Source organism: Castor canadensis, chromosome 5 (genome assembly GCF_047511655.1).
Source record: "Castor canadensis chromosome 5, mCasCan1.hap1v2, whole genome shotgun sequence".
Lineage (NCBI taxonomy): Eukaryota > Metazoa > Chordata > Mammalia > Rodentia > Castoridae > Castor > Castor canadensis.
The window spans coordinates 49251882-49271144 of NC_133390.1; the positions used below are offsets into that span (position 1 = coordinate 49251882).

The 19263-nt window shown below is 39.1% G+C and overlaps 2 protein-coding genes across 6 annotated transcripts in view; one reads left to right on the plus strand and one right to left on the minus strand.

Annotated features, from left to right (window-relative positions):
* Positions 1–1505, minus strand: part of Filip1l (filamin A interacting protein 1 like) — a 269654-nt gene extending 268149 nt beyond the window's left edge. For 3 of the 4 annotated variants that reach the window (XM_020157602.2, XM_020157600.2, XM_020157595.2), the window contains exon 1: positions 1085–1503. The gene's annotated coding sequence lies outside the window, so the exon portion shown is untranslated. Of the gene's footprint in view, positions 1–1084 lie in introns of all 4 variants that reach the window. The other variant, XM_074072966.1, reaches the window with a different exon arrangement.
* Positions 1–19263, plus strand: part of Col8a1 (collagen type VIII alpha 1 chain) — a 543304-nt gene that overhangs the window by 445369 nt on the left and 78672 nt on the right. The gene's annotated exons all lie outside the window — the stretch shown is intronic.

Below are 19263 nucleotides of genomic sequence, written 5' to 3' on the forward strand. Positions count from 1 at the left end.
AAATAGGAAAGCATCTTCAAAGGAAAAACATTTTTAGCTGTAGCTAGAAGAATGTTAACCATAGTTTGAATGAATTCTCTCCAGTAACACACCACGCCAGGCCCTTGCTTATGCAGATCTAATAAACACATGGGGAATATGGTGAATGTGGTTCATTGGTATATGTATTGTACCTCTTCTACTGCTTCCTGAGACCTCCACAGATATTGTGAAAATAAAGACATGAGATCATCGGTTGTGCTGAAGGGTTAAGAGAATGATTGAATATGTTAAGTATTTTAAGTGAACACATATCTCTATTAAGTGGAGCTCCTACGTACAAAATTCCAAGCCTCCCTAAACATTGCATAGTACTCCTACTGCACTTGGCAGAGCTTTCGTTGGTATTATTTGCAGCAGTCTGGAGACCTTTCCCATTGACAGGCCTGTGGGTTTCCAATCATGTTATAGCACAAGCTCTTAATAATTATCTCCCAAGACCTTTCAAAAACCATACTTTTAAAACCTGCTTTTGTTTTCTGACCCCTGCTTATCAAATCTTAACATCACAGAAATGTAAATAAAGTAAAAAAAAATTCTAGTTGACATTTGAGGTGCTAGTTTCTACTACTAATCTTTTGTTGAAACAATAACTCCTTCTCTCCAATCTAGCATGCCCAGTACACATCTTCATTTCAATTACAATGGGTGATGATTTTGAAATTATATATTGATCATTCACATCAGCTTACAGAATCAGGCTGCTAACAAGGAAAGTCATTTGTTCAAATCTCCTTTTTTTTCCTTGTAACCATTTGTCCTCTTAGGATTATTATTTAAGTACTCATTTTGATTTTCTTTCCTTTTGTCTACCAATTTAGCAAAACTTACCTGCTGTCAGGCTATTTCCTTTACTTTGCAAGTGGCTCTTATTTTAGCCTAAAAGTCATCCCTCATAAGCTCTTATATACCTCATATTTCCTGCCAACCTTCATAATATCCAGAAGATCCTGCTTCTGAAGAGCAGTGTTGGCAATCCTCAGCTCTTAGATAACAGAAATACCCCCCAATCCCTTCTCAGCAAGTATAAGAACACTTAACTTACCATGAAGGCACTTGTTTTTTTTATCAGGCTTGGCAGTTCTGTCTTCTCATTCTTGCCAAAATCCAGTGGAATAGGGGGACCAACATGTTTTCTTCTCTTCTGGGGCACTTTCTCGTTCTTGTTTTGTGGGCTTCAAAGCCACAGAGAGTTTGCAACAAGGGGCCAGTGACAGTTCTGCAAAGGAAAAGCAACAGAGAGCCCAACACTGACCTGGCCTGAACACTATATATAACACTGTTCACTTGCTGGGCAGTGTCCTTCATACTCTGAAGACAGGCGACCTTGCTGAAACCCTCACCCCACAGTTTGCCAGTCTTCACAGAAGAGTCTAGCTGGACTGGCTGCAGGATAAGGCGACCCACAAGCCAGAAGCCATCTGCCCAGAGCAGACAAGTAGAGTCAGGTATAAGCTCCAGAAGCATGTCTGTGTGAGTGTTTGTGTGTTTGTGTCCTTTGTGCCCGGCAGCTGCTCTCCAGATTAGAAGACATCACTCTTTGGCAGGCAACTCTAAAACACTCTCTTGGGTTATTTCAAATTCATGTGCACATCTTGACTGAGGGTAGAAACCTCCCAGGCACAACCTTGAAGCCCTCCTTTGCTATGTTGCTGCCCCAAATATACTGTGAACCACAAATAAACACCATTGCCAACATCTTAGGAGCAGATATCCAGATGGACATTAAGTTGCACCTCATTTTGTACCCTGCAGCTGTGATCTGATGCAATCTCAGATTGTCTGAGATTTAAATAACAAGGGCATGACCCCTTCTTTGACAGCCATAACCCAAGGCATTGTACATAGACATTCGCTATTATTTACACAGTATTGCTCTTTAATTTGAATGCTGCCCTGTTCGATTTAGTGTTACAGGAGACAGGAGGGAAAAATGCTTAGGAAACTCTAGAGCAATATCCAAATGTTTGGTGGTATTTATTATTATTATTTGAGATTATGTTTTTATATTATTCAGGTATTAAACCTCATAATTAAGATTGCTAACATCTGAAAATTCAATCTAATTTTTCTTTAAGTGTCATCAGTTCATATGAGGGTGGCAGATGGGAGGGCATAGCTTGTTGACTTGTTCATGTATTCAATAATTATATATTACAGCACCAATTTAGGTATCAGGTCCTCTGTCAGACATGCCTATTACCTTCCAGATGCTCAATTTATGCATTATCTTGTTTAATCCTCACAGCATTCTTGTAAATTAGCCCTATTCCTGATGATCAAGTAAGAAAACCAAAGATGAGAATCATTAAATAACTTCCCAAGACCTTGTGGATAACAGATAGACTGGGGCTTAAAAATTGGGTCTGAATTACTCCAAAGCCTGTGTTATTTATTTTTAATTCATAACATTGGAATAATTTGAGACTTATAAAATAATAAAGAATTCCCAGGTTTTTACTTTTTTAACATTTTACCATATTTGTGTCCCTCTCTTTCTTTTTCTCTTTCTCCTTCTCCCCCTCTTCTCCCTACCAACATCTGTGCAGATTTTTTTACATGTGTGTATTATTTTCTGAGCCAATTTATACCCTTCACTGATTATCCTAAAAGACAAATATACTCTTCTTAATCACAATGTAACAATCAAAACCATTAAATTTATACTGATTTCCCTCTAATTCGTTAATGCCATTCAACTTTTAACCAAGTGTCTTCAGAATGTCCTTTATAGAAAAAAAATTTTCTTTTGATCCATGATTATGTGTTGCTCACAAGATCTGTGCATTGTTTTGGTAAGAACACGACAGAAGCAATGCTATCTTCTTCCTTAATCATATCAGCAGACAACATAAATTGAGTTGGTCTTATAACCAACCCTACTTGGGCAAGTTAGTGTCTGCCACATTTGTCCAATGTAAAGTTAGTTTTTCTTTTTGCAACTGATAAATATTTTGTGGGGAAATATGTTCAGATCATGTAAACATATTGCTTCTAAAATGCTTTTTATTGTGAAAAAGAAAATAAAAAATGGTTATTTTTATATTTATTTATATCAATATTAACTCATATTCCTATCTTATTCAGTTATAATGAATAACATTTATTTTAACCCCCAAGTGATCTCAAGTTTGGCCACTGGCACTCCCTTCAAGCTGAGTCTTATATCCTTCTGACAAATCCTTATTTTTTTAGTGCTTTCTTTTTTGTTTGTTGAAATGACATCTTGTTATATAACCTAATCTGCCCTTGTACTTGTATTCCTCCTGCCTCAGCCTCTCAAATAGTTAAAACAGTATGTACAGTTTTTTGTTTTGTTTGTTTTACTTTTTTTTTTTTTTTTGCAAGGATGGGGATTAAACCAAAGCATGGTAAACAAGCTCTCTGTCAGTGAGCTACATCCACAGCCGTCTGAATACATTCTTATCTTCAAATATAATAAACTATTCCCTGAGCACCTTGTATTTTCTCAGTCCAGCACTGGAATTAATCACATCTTTAGGAAAGACCTGAATCCATTATGGAAAATATCATTTAGAAATCAAGATCCAGACATTGGATGTGCTTATTATACTTGGTATGCCCATTGCTTCTAGGCCTTCTCAGCCATTAGGGTATATGTGGGGAGGGAGAGAGGGGGAGAGAGAGAATGAGAACACACAAGAACTGTTGTTCTATATAAATATTGTGAGATTGCACTGATATCCCTAGCTCTAATATAACACCATAAGAGCATTCTAGCTTTTACCCTTTCCATATTTATGACTTCTTTCCCCAGTAGTGAGGATAACCTATTTGCTGTTGTTCTCAATCTGCTTACTTTGCTCATTGCCCCTTTGTGTAACCAGTCTTGCAATCCTTCAAGGAAAGGGTAAGGGAAAGGAATCAATATTTTTTAAATAAAAGGCGAGGGAAAAGATGAGGATAAGAGTACCCTGCTCTTTCTATACCATGAGGCATCTGTATCTTCTTGGTGAAATTGTTGGAAATCATACTATCTCTGAAGATGTCATGGAAGCATCTTAACAGGTTATACTGACTGAGGGGAGGGTTCAGGTATTTATCCATGTAATCAATTGAGTGCTTACTATGTGCAGACACATTGTGAAAGACAGGCATGGCCCTTGCCCTTGTGAATTATAATCTAGTGGATTTTTTTTTTTCAAATTTTTATTGGTTTTCTACCTGGCCTCAAACAAAGGCAAAATCTTGTAGCATCCCTGCACAGTAATTCCTGTTACTTCTCCCTCTTCTGCCTTCTTCAGAATGTATTTCTTTTTTGTTTGTTTGTTTGTTTATTCATTTATTCATATGTGCAGACAAGTGTTTGGGCCATCCCTCCCTGCTGCCCTCTCTCCCTCCACATCCCTCACTTCCAGGCAGAACCTGTTCTGCCCTCTTCTCCAATTTTGTTGGAGAGAAGACATACGCAATAATAAGAAAGACATAGTGTTTTTGCTAGTTTGAGATGGGGATAGCTATAGAGAGATTCCTAGTATTGCAACGGAATTGGTTCATCTCTATCAGACCTCTTCACTACTTCCTGGTCACCTTCCCATGGTGGCCTCTGTCAGTTTAAGATTACCTTATTCTCTCTACCATGGGCACATCAAATAGTTTCAAGTTTCAGGTTTCCTACCTTTCCCTATTCCTCCTGTATGCTTTCTCCACTTAGCGTGTGACCCATGTCCAATAATATTACTGCATTTGTTTTAAGTCTAAAGTCCACATATGAGGGAGAACATACGATTTTTGGCCTTCTGAGCCTGGCTAACTTCGCTTAAGATGATGTTCTCCAGTTGCATCCATTTACTTGCGAATGACAAAATTTCATTCTTTGTGGCTGAGTAAAATTCCATTGTGTATAAATATCACATTTTCTTAATCCATTTGTTGATAGTGGGGCATCTTGGCTGTTTCTATAACTTGACTATTGTGAATAGTGCTACAATAAACATGGGTGTGCAGATGCCAATGGAATAACCTGAGTCACATTCCTTTGGGTATAACTCTTGGAGTGGTATTGCTGGATATTATGGCAGATCTATGTTTAGTTTTTCAAGAAGCCTCCATATTGTTTTCCAAAGTGGTTGTAATAACTTACATTCCCACCAGCAGTGTTTGAGGGTTCCTTTTTCCCCACATCCTCGCCAACATTTGTTGTTGGTGTTTTTGATGATAGCTATTCTAATAGGGGTGAGGTGGAAACTTAGTGTGGTTTTGATTTGCATTTCCTTTATAGCTGGGGATGGTGAGGATTTTTTTTATGTGTTTTTTGGCTATTTGGATTTCTTCCTTTGAATAAGTTCTGTGTAGTTCAGTTGCCTACTTCTTTACTGGTTCATTGATTTAGGAGGAGTTTAATTTTTTGAGCTCCCTGTACATTCTGGTTATCAGTCCTTTGTCTGATATATAGCTAGCAAATATTTTCTTCTACTCTGTGGGTGGTCTCTTCGGTTTAGAGACCATTTGTTTTGTTTTAGAGAAGCTTTTTAATTTCATGTAGTCCTATTTGTCCATCCTTTCTCTTAGTTGCTGGGCTGCTGTGTAGAGAGTGGATTATGAAAAACCTATGAGAACTGGATGTAAGCAAGGTCAGATGTGGCTTGCTTTTACCTGTAGGCCAAGATATGCACAGCCCTGGCCTTGAAACAGAAAAAGCAGAACAGCTTCATCTCCTATGCTTGTGGTCAGAAAAGCAGAAATGCAGGTTTCTCCTGTTACAATGTTATGTCCCTCCCTAGGAGCCTCTGCTCCACCCTATTTGCTACTGTTTATAAAAGGCTCCCTGAAGGAGTGCTTGGGGCTTTTTTTTTTTTTTTTGCCTTTGGCTTTTACTTTTGGCTTTGGCTTGGTTTTTTCCACTTTGGGCCTTTGCTTTGGGCATTTTGGTATGGGAAGCTTTGGGAAGGGAAAAGAATTATTGAAGGGAAAACAATGGCTAAAGAGGGTGGATACAAAGTCTGCACCAAGAACTTTAACATAGGCCTTAAGAAAACGTAGGCTAAAGAAAGAACTTTAACATAGGCTTTAGAAGCTAAAGAAAAGCCAAAGAGAACATGGGACAGTGCAAGATGGAGGACCCAGACTTTGCAAGTTTGAGCACCGAGGCTTTAAGAAAGAAAGCTAAAGAGAGAATGCTAAAGAAAAGCTGCAAGCATGGGGCCGAAAGACTTTAAGAGCAATTATGCTAAAGAGAAAACATGGGACAGTGCAAGTCTAAGGAAAGGTTTTAAGCAAGGTTTTAAAGAGCTGCAAGGAGTAAAGCCTTAAAGAATAAAGATAGAGAAAAGAAGTAATGAGGGTGAGGCATCTCCACCCGAGTACCTGACCCCACTTTCTATCTATCCTGTGTCTTCTGTGAATCTCCAGTCACCCCAAGTTAACCCCAAGTTCAGTAATAACCAGTAGCGAGAAAAAAAGCTCACTCTAACAAGGGAGGGAGTGAAAAAACAGCACCCCTTCCACTGCTGTAGTTCTATTGAGGAAGTCCTTGCCTATACCCGTTGCTTCCAGAGTAGTCCCTGCTCTTTCCTGTACTAACTTCCTTGATCCACTTAAAGTTCATACTAGTACAAGGTGATAGACAAGGGTCTACTTTCAGTTTTCTGCAGGAGATAACCACTTTTCCCAGCAACATTTCTTGAAGAGGCTATCTATTCTTTATCATATGTTTTTGGTGCCTTTGTCAAAAATAAGGTGGACACAGCTGTGTGGATTTATATCCCAGGTTCTCTGTTCTTTTCCACTGGACTTCATATTGTTTTTGTGCCAGTACCCTGCTGGTTTTATTGCCATGGCTTTATAATGTGGTTTGAAGCTGGGTATTGTGATACCTCCATTTATTGCTCTTTTTGTTGAGTATTGCCTTGACTATTTGCAATCTCTTGAGTTTCCAAATGAACTTTAGGGTAGATTTTTCAGTCTCTGTGATGAATGTCATTGGGATTTTGATGGGAATTGCAGTGAACATGTACATTGCTTTTGGCAGTATATCTATTTTTACTATGCTTATTTGACCAATCCATGAGCACAAGAGACCTTTCCACCTTCTGATGTCTTCCTCAATCTATTTCTTCAGAGGTTGTAGTTCCCCTTATAGAGGTCATTCACATCCTTTTAAACTTTACTCCTAGGTTTTTGATTTTTCTTTTGAGGCTACTGTAAATGGAATTGTTTTCATATATTCTTGACATTATTGCTAGGTATGTGGCGATTCCTGCCATTTAATTGCTTTTGTTGTTTAAGGGTTTGATTTTTTGCAGCTGAATCAATGGTACTCTCTGATTCCTTGCTTTTTCTTCTCCTGTGCTTTGATACTGCCCATTCTCTTGTGGTCTTGTGTGTAGAATTCCTTGGAGAATCTTAGTAGTGGCTTGGTGGTCATATATTGTTTTAGTTTCTGCTTATCGTGGAAGATTTTTATTACTCTATCTATTTTGAATGATAGTTTTGGTGGGTAGAGTATCCTAGGGTTGAAGTTATTTTCATTCAGTGCCTGGAATATCTTATTCCACGCTTTTAAGGTTTCAGCTTAAAAGCTGTGACTTTGATGGGTTTACCTTTATATTATTGGTTTTTTCTCTCTTACTGCCCTCAGTAGTCTTTCTCTGTTCCTGTGCTTGTTGTTTTAATGATAATATGTCATGGGGAGGTTCTATTTTGGTCAATTCTCTTTGGTGTTCTGGAGGCTTTCCTGTTGCCCCCAGGCAAACAGGCTGTGCATAACTTTCTCGAGATTTTGGAAATTTTCTGTAATTTTGTCGAGTATATTATGAATCCATTTTGCTTGGACCTCTTCTTCTTCCCCGTGATTCTCAGGTTTGTTCTTTTGATAGATTCGGTGAGTTCTTGTATATTCCTTTCACAGGTCTTGAGTTATTTGACTAACAGTTCTTCAGTTTTTTCTTTAATTTCTGTTTTATCTTTAAGTTCTGAGATTCTGTCTTCCACTTATTCTAGTCTGCTGGAGTGGCCTTCCACTGTGTTTTATGTTTCTGGTTGATTCTTTTTTGTGAGGTTTTCCATATCATGGGTCACTTCCTCTTTAATACTTTCTATTTTCTTCTTTAATTCATTTATCTCTCTACTTATAGTGTTCTCTGTTTCACTTTGGTGTTAGGGCTCCTATGAATTCATTTATTTGTTTCTGTGTCTTCTCGATTTCTTTATTTTTAGAAATTTCTTGAGTGCATTTTGTACATTTTGGTTAATCATGTCTAGTTATCTTCTCCATGAAATTCTCAGTGAATACTTGCAGGATTTCTTCTTTGAGGATGTTTTTGTGGGCATCACTGTGTTCCTTGGTGTCATTTAGCTTTGTTTTGTTGGTCTGGAACTGGGTATCAGTTTTCTTTATTTCTCTCTGAATGCTGTATTAAATTATTGTTTTGAGGGCAGCTGTTTCCATCTCTTTTTCTTCTTCCCATTGGTCTGCTTGGTACTGTGCAACTATGTTCTTGATAGGCTAGTTGGTGTTTTAGTCACCTGTTTTCTTTCTCTTGATTTAATTTTTGTGGCCATCTTGGTTCTTTGCTCGGTTATTGAGCAGTTTCTCTCCCTGGTCTGGGTGTAATACAGTAATAACTAATTCACAAGTTCAGTACCGGACCAGTAGTTTATATGTTATATAGAAGACCCCTTGGTGGTATTATCTATAAACAGTAGTAGTTTAGGGGTTAACATTTGTTAGGCTAGCTATAGAAATTTGGGGAGTTGGATAGGGTGGCACTAAAAGGGGAGACAGGAAGTGGGGTGGGTGAGTGGGGGAAGCAGTGCAGGGACTGCTGATTTTTGTGGTCCTTGTGTGTGTTTGGGTGTATTTCTGTTGTTATAGTGGAGGGTATTGTGTCAGGGATTGAGGTGGGGAGAGTTGGGGTTGTGTAAAGTTGGTATTGTAGGTTGGTCAGTGGTGGTGAGTGTAAGAGGGAGGGGTAGTTTGATGACAGGTTCAGAGAGAATGGGAGGGGAAGGTGAGGGCAGGGGCATAGAGTGGGTGAGAAGAGGCAGAACGAGTTGTTGGGAGGAGAGCAATGGATTTTCACACAGGAGAAGGAGGGAGAGTGAAGGAAATGAGAGTAGGGATGAGAAGATAATGATGGTAAAGTTGATAGCATAGAAAGAAAAAAGATAATAAGAATATAAATAAAAATAGAATACCCACAATAAGAAAACAAACAAACAAAAAGCAGGAAAATCAAACAACAACAACAACAAAATAACCCACCAGGTTCAGGAACAACAGAATTTCAGTCTTAGTTTAAGTTCTGGAGTTACTCCTCAGTTATCCAGTCCTGGTATTGGCATATAAGCAGAAGCTCTGATGTGGTGATGTGGTTTCACCAGGTGATTGGCTTGTGAGTAGTGTTTTGTTCTTCTGTCTACAAGTTAAATTGAAATTGTGAGGTGAGGTACATTTTCCAGTTCAGAACTATTGATTTCCCCAGTTGATAGTTGTGTTATCCTTCAGCTGCCACTATTTGGTCAGCACCTCCCCCAGAGAGGTGGGGCAGTTCAGTTTTGGGTGTGGTCTCTGGTTTAGGAGATCAGCTGTGCAATCCACTACTTGCCCTGCTTTGGAGGTGGCTTTTCACTGTGTTTGTTTGGATTTCTGCACTGGGGTTTTATTTCTTTTCCCAGCCCAATTTCTCTGGGGCAGGTTCAGTGTTCCATCAGCCCCCTCCGCTGTCCATGTGTTGTGATGGTTCACTGTTTGTTTTTCAGTTTTGCAGAGCAGTTTGGCTTTGGGTGCTGCTCCCTGGCTCAGGAGATGAGCTCTGTGATCCACTTCCTACCCTGCTTTGGGGAGTGGTTTATTGCCCACCTGCTCTTCCTGCCTTTCCTGTGTTTGTTTACTGTTAGTTTGGCACTGAGACTAGCTCCTTGCCCCTTCCCCTTTCTCTGTTGCAGTTTCAGCATTCGCCCCCTCTGCTGTTGTGCTATATTATAGTTCACTATTTGTTATTTAGTTTTGTTAGTGAGGTCAGTGTGCCCAGGGGCTGTGCTGGTTTATGTTCCAGGGTTTGGCTGGGGGAGTTCCATGCTGTGCTCACCTGTTTGTTCTGTAAAATAAAGTGCAGGCTTGTTTGGCACTGCTGCCAATGGCATGGGGAAGCCTTCCCCAGGCTAGGGGTTCAGGGTGTCAAAGGTTTGATTCTGGTTGGTGCTTTATTTCTGCTTCATGGAGGAAGGAGAATAGAAGAAAAGGAGGAAAGAAAAAAATCACCATGGGGAAGGAGGGTTTTCCTGGGGCAGGACTGACCTTGCTGGCTGTGCAGCAGGTTGCAGCTGTTAGGTGCAATTAAAGGCTTATTTGTGGGTCAGTCTTTGCATTTTTTTTCCTGAATGTAGTGTGATGGCAGTTATTTTGGCTAAAAGCAATCAGAGTTTTCTAGGTGTGTGTGGCTCCAACTGCTCAGGAAGGTTTTGGAGTCACAGAGGTTAGGCTTTCTGCTTCCATATCCTAGTTGCCATCTTGGATCCTCTAGTGGATTATTTTTATTAGTACTTTATTAATTCATTCTTTGCAGTAGCATAACATTAATCACTTTATGTTACTCAATGTTCATCAGACAGACACCCAGTGAGAGAAACATTATTTTTTTCTACTTTACCTTTCTAATACCACTGAGCTCATTAGTAGAAGATTTTGGATTTGCATTTAGTTTAGTCTGGCTTCATCACCCCAGCTGTAAACAATAGGAATGTAGGAGAACCAGTAAGGTGAACTTATTCATCATGGCAGATTTCAGAAGGAATTGTGATTTACCAGATCTTGAACACAGACTCTCCTATAAAACTGTGCCACCCAATACATTAACCTCTAACCACATGTGAGTATTAAGTACATGAAATGTGACTGATTTAAATTGAGTTCTGTAATTGTGAAAAACGCAGTAGATTTCAAGGACATCAGGAAAAAATAATATAAAATATCAATTTTTATCTTGAGTACATATTGAAATGATAACTCTTTAGATATGTTGAGTTAGGCCTAGAATGTAGCTCAATGGTAAAGTGATTGACCAGCCATGCACAAGACCCTGGGTTTGCTCTGCAGCACTGCCCAAAGAAGACAGAGAGAGAGAGGGGTTGAGTTAAATAGAATACATTAATTTTTTATCTTCATAATAGCCAAAAGGCACACACAATACAAATGTCCCTTAATGGCTAGATAAGCAAACTAGTACATTCAATGTAGAATTACTCAAGCTGAAAAAATGAAGGAGGTTGATTACAGGGTGTGATGGTTCATGCTTGTAATCCCAGGTATTTAGAGATCAGGAGGATCATGGTTGATGCTAGCATAGGCAAAAAAATAGCAAGATCCATTTCAACAAACAAGCTAGTTGTGGTGCTTGCCTGTGATCCCAGATATGTTGGTGTTATTGGTAGGAAAATTGCATTCCTTGGCCTCCCCAGAGTTTTTGAGAGACTATCTAAAGAAGCAATAAAAAGGCTGCAGGCATCCTCCATGCTAGGTAAGTGCTTTACCCTTACCTACAATGCCCTGAGTTAAAGCTCCAGCTCCACTCCCTCCACCAAAAGGAATGAAATTCCAATACATGGTCATATAACATAGATGCAGACCTTATGTTAAGCAAAATATGATTCCATTTATATGAGGTACCTAGAATTATCAAATTCGTAGACACAGAGAATACAACAGGGTTACTAAGGACTGGGGGTGGAGCAAAGAATAAGGGGTATTGTTTAATGGGTACGGAGCTTCATTTCAGATGGTCAAAAGGTTCTGGAGATAAATGGTGATGGTCGTACACCAGTGTAGTTGTACATAATAATGCCAGTGACTTGCATACTCAAAAAGGGTTACAATGATATGTTCTAGGTGTTTATCATAATATTTTAGATTGTTTTACCATTTCTTTTTTACTTTTTAATGTGGTTACCAGAATATTTAGCATATATAGCTTGTATTATATCTCTACTATATAGCATTGCTATAGTACTGTATTATTGATACAGAAAAATAGTTTATATATCAAACTCTTCCTTTTTACATTTAAGAGATGTTTAATATTTAAAAGATTCTGAGCTATTGTAATGAGCCTGAAATAGATTTTCACCTCCTAATCAGTCAACTTTGAAAGTTAAAAAACAACAGCTTCTTACTTAAAACTACTGGTTCCATGGACTTTTGAAGTAGGTAACAATAGCCATTTTATGTTTTGATAGTTCAGCATTTTCCATTTGCGTACAATTGACTGGTCCTCTATTCAATTAGTAACCATTGTGTTGGCCCTGAAATGTAATTATAAAATTTCATCTCAAGTTTAAACATGTTTGAGTCCATGGAACTGATATTTATCCATCAACTAATTTTCAAAACTTGAACCCCAATAATAGATACTCCTTTCCCTCCCTCCCTGTAGACTTCCTATCACAGTTTCTACTAAAAATAGGTGTCTGTGTGGGGAATGAAATGAGGGAATGTATTGGGCTGACTCATGGGTATTTCCTACAAATAACTGACGTTTTTTGCTTGTACATAAGCAGAACAGATTATCTAATAGTGTCCTATTCCTACCTACTGAGCAAGCAATTGAAGAAGAGAAATACCAAGAAAAAATAGTCTGCCAGTGGCTCATGCCTATCATCCTAGCTACTTGGGAGGTTGAGATTGGGAGAGTTGCTGTTCAAGGCCAGCCCAGGCAAAAAGTTCCCGAGACCCCATCTCAACCAATGACTGTGCTCAGTGGTATATGTCTAGCATCCTGACTATGGTTGGAAGAAATATAGGAGGATCATGGCCTAGGCCAGCCTGGGCAAAAAGCAAGACTCAAAAATAACCAGAACAAAAAAGGTAGGAGGCTTGCTGAAATGGTAGAGTGCCTAGCTAGCAAGTACCAAGCCTTGAGAGTTCAAACCCTAGTACTGCCAAAAAGAAAAAAAGTATTCCTCATCTTTTGGTGATCATTCTTTTATTAACTCTCTGAACTTCATTTTCTTCCTCTAGGGTGGTTTTGCACTGATAAAAATAATATCTTTGTCCCCCTGCCTTTTTTTTCAGTGTTGAAGATTAAACTCAGAGCACCAGTAAGTTAAATCCCCAACCTTTCATTTTTTGAGACAGAGTCTCCTGCCTCAGTTTCCAGAGTGCTGAGATCACAGCCATATCTGGCTTCTTAGTTCCATTTTAATACTAACATCTTGTAAGTCTGTGAACTGAATACTTAAATATAATCCAGGAAAGCCTTAACCTATATTTTTTGCTGGACTCTTACAAAGAGTTGTTACTACAGATGTTTGCAAGGTATTGAGAGAGATATACAATGCTAGTTCTTGAAAATATGACAAGCTTTCAACTATTTTTTTTCTGTGAATTTTAAAAGGAAAAGTGGATTCTTGGTAGCATAGCTGAATCACAGCGCATCTAAGACAGTGTTCCCCAGAAATGCCTAATTTTTCTTGATTCAGTTTCCTGATCTCAAGCTTTCCATGTCTGCTTCCCACCCCAGGTAGATTATGTGCCCTCCATGGTACTCTTTCAATCCCATGTTACTTCAGTTGCCAGCATACTTTCTCCCCACTAAGAAGGGAAGTTCTTGGGATGTAGGCTGACCCATCCCTCGCCCCTAGCATACAGTCAGTGCACAGCAGATGTGTATTGAATGGATGTAGCATCATAGAACTCTGACCACATGAAGAAAGGACAGGAGTAGCAATCCCAAAGTAAAGCTGAAAGGTAAGAAATAAGAAAATTACATAGTTTAAACCCATCACTCATTTTTAAATTCTGGGGTTTTAAACTTTTGTCCTAACAGACAGCAAAAAGTAACTTTGAAAACTCATGTATTATCCCTTCTTTTTAATGCGTTCTAAGGGTGTGGTCTGTGATTTATATGTAAAAATAAAAGGCATGGATAAGCCACAATGTAGAAAAGTATCTTCAAGTAAACAAATCCATTTAAGTACTAGTGTGTGAGGGAGCCTACCTTCCTTCAAAACCCACCTGTGGCATTGATTTGTTATTACACATATTTTAGAACTTCAAATTTTTCTAAAGTGAAAATGATAACAGGTTATAGTTTAAAAAAAAAAAAACTGATGTTCTTGACCTCTGAAAATTGTTGCAAATAATCTGCACTCTCCAGTTCCAAAGGCTGTTTCTTCATGTACATCTAGAATGCCAAAATACCAGGTGACAGCTGTTTAAGCTGTAAGACATTCCTCAAGTGTCCTATTTTGATGTCGTTATATAATGGTTTTTTTCCTGACATTGCTATCATCACTCAGTAGCTTATTGATATATATCACTACATAGCTCTCTTGTATGCCTTTTCCAATGGGGACTAGTTCTCTGAATAATAGAGAAAAAAATAATTCCAGTAGCATCTCAAATTGGACCAATGTTTTCTCCTTGGCTAAAGAGTTCCTTTGTGAATAGGAAAATACACAAGTCTTTCCCCTTCCCATCCCTTTCTTTTAAAGGTGTTATTTCATTCTAGTCTTATTTTCCTTCTTAATGACACATCTTATTAAAAGGTGTTATACCACCTTTTTCAAATCTTGCCTTAGTAACTGTTGTCTCTGATGGCCTGAAGGACAGGTGTGTTCATTTGTAAGCCTAATTTTCTGTTTATTTTAACAGATATTTATTGAGTGCCCATAATATATGCCAGAAACTGTGCTAGACCTTGGCACTATACAGACAAGTAGAATGTTATCCTGTCTTTGTCCCTGAGAAACTCAGTCTAGTAGAAGAGGCAGTTTTAACATTCTAATTTTAATGAGCTGAACATTCTAACAAAGGGCAGAATGTGATGCTGTTGAATCTTCCCTAGCTGGAGGTCAGGGAAGCTTCTGAGAGTGGTTGTGAATATTTGAACTGGACACTGTGGGGCTGGAGGAGGAGTTTTCTGCCAGGGGAAGGGTAAGGCAGAGGACATATTGTGAGCACAGGCACCCTGGCAGGAAAGCCCATGATGGCTTCAGCAATGGCAAGCCATTCCTATGCCTCAAGGTCATGGTCATCTGTCCAATTTTCTACTAGGTAAAGGGAAACTGCTTCAACCCAAATTGTTGAGTCTTTGCTTGGGGTGCTAGAAATTGGACAGCCACTGGAGGCATTTTCACAGGAAGTTAGGGATGTGTAATTGTGGGAAACCCACAAGATTTGGAACCAAAGGCCTTTTTCTGGGACTCTGGAATGTTTCAGCTGAAAAGGAATTCAGAGGTCATAAAATTCTAGTGATTTGTTTTCCTCATAAAAATTGTGTGACCCAGCTTTAACTTTCATAACAGTGGATGTCCTGTATTTCACATAAAGCCTTAAAGTAGCCACTTCTGTCATAACCTCTTCATAGTGATCCCTGGATGCAAGCGAGGCTTTCCCTCTGCTCTGAGTCAAGCAGGATTATCCCTTAGCATTTTTACTGATGAAGAATGCAGGCATTTTTGAGGCCAGCCTCAGGTATGACAAATGGGTAAAGCTGTCCCCAGCAAGAAGACCAGTAGCATATACATAGTTATACATGGGGTATTTCAACACCATGAGGAGAATCTGGGCAAGAGGATACAACTTGATTCCAGGTGAGCTACCTTGGTGGGTGGCATGATCCTAAACATAGCTAAGAAATGGGAATTCTAATAACCTAAATACACTGAGGAAACCAAGGGGAAAATTTACTACGGGCTGAGCAATCTGGAAGTGTTGAAGGCTGCTTTTCATCCAACACAAGTCCTCAGGGCCCAACCTGGGGTCCTCCAGAGAACATCCGCAGCAATAAGACAATTGTAGACACCCCTCTCTAGTGGATGAGTTCCTGGTAACCTGTCAGACTTGGTTTGCTAGCCAAAAGTGAAATAGTACACGGTCTGAAGACTAGATCTTTCATTTGAGCTCCTAGGCAAGATTGGGAGGCAGGGACTGGCAGGCAGGCACCCCAGGCCAGGGACAAATGTTTCCTCTTAGACCAACCTTACAACAGCTTCTAGGAATACATTGTGCTTTCCATTTATAGTGTTCTGGTGCTGCCCTTTAAGGTTCTTTATAATTTTCCTCAAGTTAAGGAACATCATGCCATATACATAATAGCAACTTTGCTTTCAACCACAAATGTCTTTAAATAAGAAAGCACTACCTTTGCCCCCATTCAAATGGATTGTATGCCAAACCTAGCGTTTTAAAGCAATTCTTTTGAAACTTTCTAGTTGTAACCATACGTCAGTTCTCCATTCTTTCGGCCTCTCAAGTTCAGTCATGGTGTTCCTAGTTAAAATGAATACATGAAAAACCTCTCATAGAAATCCAAGATTTATGGTAGTATAATAGTATCTATGGCAGTAAAAACATAAAAAGATGCTCTTCTTTTGTTAAATTTATATTTTCAATATATTTACTTCACTCAAACAGTCAACGATTAGTTATTGCATATCTGCTATTTCAAGACACTATCCTGAGTGGTATGATATTTTAAAAGCAGATGTTATTGACCATTTTGGGATCTGAGTATATAGTAGGGATGAAATAATCAGTTAAATCAAATAGTTACAATTTGGATAGAAATGAAGAGGAAGTCATGACAGAGAAAGAAAGTGCATACTTAAGATATCAGAGACTTCCCTGAAGAGGGGACATTTAAATAGAGACTTAAATTATGTGAAGAAGCTAAGGAGGAAGAACAGTCCAGTTATAAGAGCAGCAGATGTGAGGGCTCTTGGACAAGGAATTGGCATGTCCTAGGAGCCTCAGGAAGTCAGCATAGCTGGGGTGCAATGGGGCACAGAGTGGAGCAGTAGGAAACTGAAAGGGTAAGTGAATGCCCAGCCCAGTCATGGCAAGTCTAATGACTTCTTCTAAGGACTATGTGTGGTAACCTAAATTATCGAAGCAAATTGCTATAGACTTTTAATCTGATGGATCATGTGAATCCTGCTTAACATTTTTTAAAGTTCTTGGGGCTAAGGGTGTAGATCAGTGGTAGAATCTTGCCTAGCATACGCAAGACTCTGGCTTCTATCCCCTGCACTGCAGAAAAATGAAAAAAAAATTTTTTTTCAGCTCATGTAGAGCATGCAAGGTATCACATGGTTAGTGGGGTGGGTCAAACAGGTCATTTAGTTATCCCAATGATTATGACTTTGGAATTCATGGCCTGTTACTAATTTTTCTTCATACTGCTATACTCTTAAGTGCCCAATGCACTTCTCTCTTTACCTGGTGTTAATTGATGAAAAAACAAAGGTGCCACAATGAGTCAGCCACAGGTGAACGATTCAGGTAGATCAGGCCTCAGCACTTTGTATGAGAATCCTGGACCTGATGTCCTTTTCACTTTGCAGGTTAATTAAATTCATGCCTACTTCCCACTGGTTTTCAGCTTTGTTCCCGGTAAATAAAAAGCATTCAATAAATGTTTTTTAAATTGACTGTACTTGGATTCCCAGTGGTTTGGGGAATGAGGGAGAATTACGCCAGTGGGATTCTCTTTACTTCCTTTCTGGAGATGGGAATGTGTCAATGGGTTGTGACTCATAAAGCAGTAGTATTTTTGGTGTGGTAGATAAAGTTCAGGGATGAATAAAATCACTCTCTGGTATTATAAACAGTGATATGTACATGTAAAAAGTTTTTTATGAGCATCTGGTTAGAATTTAATGTGGCTGAAAACAATTTTTTTCATGTTTCAATTACTCAAATATGACTAAAAGTGTGCTTTGGATATTTTCCAAAATAAAAACTCTGAGGTGAGAGAAATTTCAAGCCCAACAATAACTTGAAAATTGGGAAGTGGAATAGCAACTGTTTTTCACTGTCTTAACTCTGTCACCAACACTATGGTGATTCTATTACATGTAACATATCTGGTTTCTGACCATTAAACTGCACACTCCAGCTGCAGGCATCAGTCCTTACCTTCCTTCTTTTCACAGTAAGTAGATTTAGGGACAGAAATGGGAATGATAAGAAAAAGCAATACCTAGGGATCTCAAGCCTGTCCAGTGGCCTCCCTTTCCCCAGGTCACAGCTGGTGACCTTGACCTTCTCAATAGTGTCATGTGATTTGGAATCTGCAACAAACCAATCATAGGGTAAATCTCTCCTCACAGTCCTCATCACCCAACATTGTTGTGCACATGCCAGTAGCCTCACCTGATCAAGAGGGAGAAATACATTCCCAAATGGGAACGGGAAAGGGCCACCTAAGAACTGTGATGAAAGGGAGGGGACAGGAAACCTCTGTAAGGAAATGAACGTATGACCCTTGCTGCAGTGCTTGGCCCAGAGCAGTCACTCTGCAGATGATAGCAGCAACTACTGCTACTATTCTTTTATTATTGATGACAGTGTTTTAGGAACTAATTCAATGTGTATGAGTCTCAAGTTGTCAGGTTCTGCTGTTTGCACTCTGTTCTTTACCCCCACCAACCCCTCCTGTACACTTTCTCAGGCATTGCTTGACAACACTCTTTAGATAAAGGCTGTTGTCCTAATTTACTCCCTATATTCAGACCTGCCCCTGTTTATAGTACTTTCATTCTTCCAACATCTCCCCATGACAATTGGCATTCTACCTTAGCATCTCAGGGAGAGGCAAGTATTCAGAAGTCAAAAATATATATAACTATACCATTCATGCCATATTGTGTATAGCCTGGCCTTTTCCTCTTTCCTACATGGAGTGTGTTTTTATTACCATCTCACCTCAGTGCATCTCATGACAGAACATAATTCAATTAATTTTTCTAGCCATCCTTTTCAATTTGCTAAAGACCTCTATGATCTCAGGTACCGCATTTTCCTAGAAAGTGAGGAGCATGGTACATCTGATCCCTCATTTTGAGAGACAGTAAATAATCATTTCAGTTAGGGTCTGGGAGACATGGCTGTTTGTAAAAGGAAGGAGTCACTGGTTCCCTGGCTGCAGGCTTCCTTCTGTCTGCCCCAAAAGCCACCCTTGGAAATCACAGCTAAGCATCTCTGAATGAAATAAATGTTTTAATAGGTCAAGTAATTAACAGACTGAATTATGCTTGGGCTATAACTTGACTGTAATTGCTAACCTCAGAGAATCAGCTTCATATGATATAGCACCTTAGCTGTGTGCTGTCTTGGAAGTTTCTACTTGTCTCCTCTTTCAGCCAGATTGCTTTTTCTATTTCTGGATTTGTCCTGTTGATGAGTCAGGTGGCCCCAGACTCTTCCTGTGGATGAAAGAGGCATCCTGACTTGGATGTATGTTCTACATAGTAAATTATAAA